The following is a 6,287-nucleotide window of genomic DNA, read 5'->3' as shown; positions in this document are numbered from 1 at the left end:
TCTCAATACAACTCTTCCACACTTGCACCAAGACTGCTTCCAGTCTGGCAGTTTATTCTCTTAACATTGTCTTTTGATGAGAAGTTTACATTTTTTGACCAAATCATTCATTATTTTTTTCTAAAGGTATTAACCAAAGAAGTTAGTACATTTTCTGTTCTAAGACATCTTTGCCTATCTCAGCCCTAAGGTTCTGAAATTATTCTGTGTTTTCTTCTAGAAACTTTGTTTCTTCACCTTCACATTTAGGTCTACGATCCATATTGAGTTAATTTGTGTGTGTGGTATGGGCAAGGGGCTCAAGGTGAGACAGGATGGAAGAGAGTAAGGCACAGTCATTAAAGGAATGACATAACCCTTGAGGATATGGCATAAACTGGTTAGAACCAACTAGGCCCAAGATGGTGGAAGATTTGACTTCCAGGAGACCTTGGGCCTCATTACACGCTCACTGTAATACATTAGGGTGCTAAATGACATACAAATGACATACCCAGAGGGACCCTGACAGTTCCCAGGCTGATCATGAAAGGCCAAAAAATTGGGTGGGGGGCCCAGTTCCTGCAGATCCCTCCCCTTCCCCCAAAACCCTCCCACTTGTAAGCATAGGAAATTACCCAGACCATAAAAATCAAACACCCCTGAACCCTGAGGCCACATTCCCTTCTGAGACAGACCACATTCTGTCTATGGAATGTGTATCTGTCTAAACAAACTTGCTTTCATTTTGCTGTGGCTCACCCTTGAATTTGTTCCTGGGAGAGACAAGAACCTATTCTCTGGTAACAAAGGTTCAGTTTTTCCCACAGTTATGCAGTTACTTAGCACCTTTAACAAGAGACTTTCTTTATGATACAAGTGAACTTATTTACAAAACAGAAACAGACTCACAGACATAAAACACACACTTATGGTTACTAAAGAAGAAGAGGGGAGAGGGATAAATTAGGAGTTTGGGATTAACCATATATAAAATAGATCATCAACAAGGTCCTACTGTACAGCACAGGGAACTATATTCAATACCCTGTAATAACCTATAATGGGAAAGAGTCTAAAAAAGAATAGATTTATATACATATGCATAACTGAGTCAGTTTGCTGTACACCTGACACTTACACAACATTGTAAATTAACTATACCTCAATAAGAAAAAAAAGACTTTCCTTACTCCTTTGAACTCCCTTGACATCTTTATTAAAAATCAACTGACCATATAGGTGTGAGCTTGTCTTAGTCTGTTTGGACTGCTGTAACAGGTAGACTGAGTGGCTGATAAACAACAGAAATTTATTTCTCACAGTTTGGAGGCTGGAAAGTCCAAGAGCAAGGTACTGACAGATTTTGTGTCTGGTAAAAGTCCACTTCCTTCTTCACAGACCTATAACCTCACATAGTGGCGGGGATGTGTGATTTCTTCTCTGATTAAAGGAATATTTAGAAATGCGCTGTTTAGTTCTATAATATTTGGGCATTTAAAAAGTTATCTTTTTCTTACTGCTTTTTAGTTCAGTTTTGTTGTAGTCAAAGTTCTATACAGTTTCAATCCATTGAAATTAATCCACTGAGATTAGTTTTACTTCCTAACATATGTTACATTTTGTGTGTGTTATCTGAAATCTTTTAATTCTTCTCTGTACACCTTGAGAGCTCAGTATAAATATTTTGAACATCTTTTATTAAACACAATGTATTCTGTATTTTGTTTTGTGAGGATACTGTTGAGGTCAAATAGGTCAGTTGTTTTAAATTTTTTTTTTGTATCTTTACTCTTTTTGTTGTCTGCCTGTTCTATCATTTACTAAAAGACAGGTGTTAAAATCTCTAATTGAGACTGTGTATTTGAAATATTTCAAAGCTTATTTGGTGCATACACATTAAAAATACCATTTTTTCCCTGAATGAATAGACCCATTTATCTTTTTCAAATATCCCTTCTAATATCTGGTGACAGTCCTTGTCTTGATACTAATATAGTCACTCCTACTTTCTTATGATTAGCATGTGCATGATAGATGGCTTTTCATCTTTTAAAATTTCAATCTCTTTGTGTCCTTATATTTAAAGTATGTTGCTTTTAAACAGCCATATATTTGGGGTTTGTTTTTATCCAACGTGACAATTTCTTTTAATTGGAATGTTCAGTCTATTTACATGTAATGTAATTACTAACATGGTTGGATTTAAGCCTGACATCTTGCTCTCTGTCACTGTGTGTCCTATGTGCTTTTTTCTCCTTTGGATTGAGTTTATTTTAACATTTTATTTTCTCTTCTTGAATTTTTGACTATGCCTCTTATTTTTTATTAATTGCTCTAGGGATTACAGTATTTTTAAATTATCACAATATACCTTGAATTTGTATTCCTTCACTTCACCTACAGTGTTAAACAAAGAAACAAAAAACAAAACAAAACAAAGAGACCTTTGGAATCTAACTTTGAGACTCAGCCCAAGGCAGAGAGAAGCAGTTTTCTTCTGACTGAAAATGTGTAGGCAGGCTGGGATCCAGAAAGTCCCTCAAAACCCATGTTGTGCAGGAGTGTGGTGCACCTCCAAAAACTTCTAGAAAAAGTGGTCTCTGAATATTCAGACAACTGATGGATTCTGGTTTGGTCAGGATCCATTTGCTGTAACTTTTTGCATTATCCAGAGGACCCCCAGGGAATAATCAAACTTCATGTGTTTTTCGTAGTCTAGTACCTGCTGCCCATCTTTACTGTCCTCCCTTCCAACTAACCGCGTTGGGGGTGGCGGCGAAGGGCGAATGGGTGGAGTGGGTGGGTGGGGCTTAGGGACCCCCATTCCCAGCATTCTGCGTTTCCATATAAGGAGTTATTTAATTGGCCCCTCTGAATTCTGTGTTTGGGGGCTAGTTCGTTAAGATTTGTCAGCCATTCCCACAAGCGTGCGCACGCAATTGTCCGGCCCAGAGGGGAGACTGAGTTGTACAGATGCGATCACTGCAGGGGCGGGTCCGGGTCACTTTCTCCCAGTTGGCCCGGTTCCGGCGGAGTGTCCCGGTCCCACCCGGCACCCCGGCCGCCTGTGGCGCTCCGGCCCGCGGAGCGCAGGTGCGCGCGCCTCGTCCCTGGCTGTGGGGCGCCGGGCCGGGTGTCCCCCCAGGTTCCTTTTGAAGCCTATCCCACCCACCGCCCGGACCCCGTGGAGCCCCGGGACAGGGTGTGAACCCCGGCTCTTTCCGGCCCAAGCCGGGAGGCTGCACGGGGAAGCCCCTCGTCGGTCCCCCTCCCCTCCCCTCCCGCGGTCCCGGGCAGAGCTGAGGTCGCCTAAGCCGGCAGGTGGCCCTCGGGCTCCCCTCCCGAGGGAGCGTTTTCCGCCCAGCCGAGCGCTGGGCGGCGGCGCGGTGGAGGGCGCCCGGCGCGGAGGAGCGAGCGGACGGGGCTGCGGCCGCAGCGCGGGGGGAGGAGCGCCAGGAGGAAGGGGCCGAGCCGGGAGAGCCCCCGCCCCGGGAGGAAGGGGAGGAGGCCGGGTGTTTCCTGGCGCATTCCCGGCCCGCCCGATTGACTCACTCAGCCAGGAAACTCCCAGGGCCTGCCCGGGACCCCCCGAGCCGCCTCCGCGGACCCAGGTGAGGAATGCCGCTGCCCCGACCCGACCCGCGCCCCCCGCGGGGTCCCGGCCGCCCTCGGAACCGAGCCGGGCGGCTGGGGCGGGAGGGGTGCGGCGGCGGTGCCGGGGCCTCGCGGGCGGCCGGGACTTGATCCTGGGCAGCGCGGCCTCCCCGGCGTCGCGGCCTCCCGGGGTCGCCCCGGCCCCTGCGCGCCGCTGACCCCGCGTCCCGGATCCCTGGCCCCCGCGCTGCGGCCTGGGAGTCCCGAAGCCCGACCCGCACCCCCTGCCCCAGCGCCCCCGGCACGTGGCGGAGCTCCAGTGGGGAGTGGGTGCATTGGGGTTTTTCAGTTATTGTTGGAAAGTAAGGAGCCGGCGGTTTGCACTGAGGTCGTGCGAAGAGACCTGAGCAGTTTGCTTTGTGCCTTTTTCTGAGGGAAGGAGAGAGACTGTGGCCGAGCGAAACCATCTTGCAGATTCTTGGAGAGAGGAGTTTGAGGCTTTGTTAAGGAGCCGAGATTGTTACGTGGGCAGCGCGGTTCCGCACAGCCAGACCGAAGGGTGTATTTTAAGCCTGAAAGACGTTCTCCCAATTCGCGGAGTTTGGTGGGCGTGAGAAAAGGGTGGAAGATTGATTTGGAAATGGGGTTTAAGGAGTGTTTTCTAAGTCGAGAGGCGTCCGGACCACGTCCACTCCAGGGTTAGGTGTGCGCGGCAGGATAGCGATTGCTCGGGAAACCCTGTGCTGGACGGTTTGCGCGTCTGCGGGCGCCCGAGACCCGGGAGTTTCCTTTCCCGGGGAAGTGGGTGCTGCGCGCCCCGCACCGTGTTTTGCCCAAGCTTGGCAAGCCGGGGGAGTATTCCTGCCGGTTGTTACGTGATTCCGTCCATGATCGTGATTGAAGCGGCAGTGATCCCCGTGCCGTAGCTCGGGTTGCTGGGCTTAACTCACCACCAGCTCCGGCGGCTGGTGTTGGAGAACCCGGTTCCGGCCGCCCCGGGAGGCGCGGGCCTCGGACGCTCTGCGCGGTGCCGGCCGTCCCTTCCCTCTGAAGGCCTGTCGTGATTTTCCGGGGAAGGCGCAGATCCGCACGCCCAGAACCCGAAGGAGTAATCCCGTTTTAAATAAACGTGGGCCGCGGCAGGTGTGTGTGGGAATTCAGTAGGAAGATGGTGCGAACGCCGCCTCCGCCGCGCAGCCGCGTCATCTCTGTGACAGAGGCCAACAGGGAAATGTGGAAAAGACGTTTCTTGTGTGAATGCATACGTTTGTGTGCTGATAGAGCGCTCCAGGAAAAGTTACCCACCAACTGTGTTTGTACGTGTGTTTGTTTACATTTATTTTTAAGTTTATGTATAGTTAAATTCCCTTTGTGTTGGACAGTTCACTGAGTTTTGACAAATGCATAGAGTCGTGTGACTGCCACCACAATCAAAATACACAACAGTTCATCACCCCCTAAAGGCCTTCTTGCTGTTCCCCGTTCTCAACTCCTGACCACGATCTGTTCTTCATTCCTGCAGTTTTGGTTTTTCCAGAATGTCTTACGTGGTTTTTGAGTCTGGCTTGTTCATTTAGCATGATGCCGTTGAGATTCATCCATTCTCTCGTTCGTCTCTTTAACGTCTCCTAAAGACGTTTAAGTTTGAAAAGTGTACCTCTTAGGATACAACCTGAGCCATTCGAATAATATTTGTTAAGTCAGGAGAAAAACGACAGAACATCAGCTTATTAAGAAATTTAAACAGTATTGGGGGTGGGGGGAAAAAAGAAATGTAAACGGTTCTGAACTACATATACTAAAAGTGAAATTCTCTGAGTACTTCTTGATCTACAGCGTTTTCTGTGCATGCATATAGGTTTTGTTTTTTGTGTGTGTTCTTTTTCGTAACATAATGAGATTATATTGTATGTATCATACCTTTTTACTTAATGATTCTGGATTACTTGAAGATCTTGGAGAGCTTAAGATGTTGGCATTTACAGTATACATACACATAGACATCCTATCCCATAGTATAAATGTACTATCATTTATTTAATCAACCACCTGTTAACTGGCATTGTTATTTTGCATTTGTCACCCCGATAGTCAATGCCTGTGTCTGTATCTTTATATATATACACCCAGGTTTATCATTCTGGAAGTGAAATAATAACTAACATTTCTTGACTACTTATTTTGCTCCAGCATTGTTCTAAGCCAGGGTTACTTTTCCTGTAAAGGTCCGGATAGTGACTATTTATGGCTTTGCAGGCCATAGGGTCTCTGTCACAACCTAGCCAATTCCGCCGATGTCGCACCAAGTCAGCATAGACGATCTGTAATGAATGAGTGTGGCTGTGTTCCAATAAAATTTTACTTCTGGAAACAGGCAGTGAGTGGGCTGTAGTTGGCCAACTCCTGAGTACTTTACGTAATAATTATTCTCACAACCCTCAAAGGTCGGTGCAATTTATTATTCCTACTTTATGAATGAAGAAACTGACAAAGAGATGAAATATGTGTTCAAGGTTACATGCCTGGTAAATGGCAGAGCCAGACTTTGAATCCAACCTGACTGCACACTTCTAAGTTAAAAGTTAGGAAGAAGCTGCCAAAAATGCCTTCCCCCAAATGTTAGACCCTGGGAACTGACACTCACGCATCTACTCAATCACTCACTTATGATTCTTTGAAGGCACTGTGCTTGCTCAGGTGCCACTCCAGAA

At 47.2% G+C, this 6,287-nt stretch overlaps 1 protein-coding gene across 2 annotated transcripts in view; it reads left to right on the top strand.

Annotated features, from left to right (window-relative positions):
- The first annotated feature begins 3,465 nt into the window (after positions 1-3,465).
- CYFIP1 (cytoplasmic FMR1 interacting protein 1) overlaps positions 3,466-6,287 on the top strand; it is a 93,646-nt gene continuing 90,824 nt past the window's right edge. For both annotated transcript variants that reach the window (XM_064484646.1, XM_064484645.1), the window contains exon 1: positions 3,466-3,593. The gene's annotated coding sequence lies outside the window, so the exon portion shown is untranslated. The remainder of the gene's footprint in view (positions 3,594-6,287) is intronic.

This window comes from Camelus dromedarius, chromosome 4, assembly GCF_036321535.1.
Source record: "Camelus dromedarius isolate mCamDro1 chromosome 4, mCamDro1.pat, whole genome shotgun sequence".
Lineage (NCBI taxonomy): Eukaryota > Metazoa > Chordata > Mammalia > Artiodactyla > Camelidae > Camelus > Camelus dromedarius.
The sequence above is the reverse complement of the archived record's forward strand: the minus strand, read 5'-3'. Positions and strand labels throughout refer to the sequence as shown.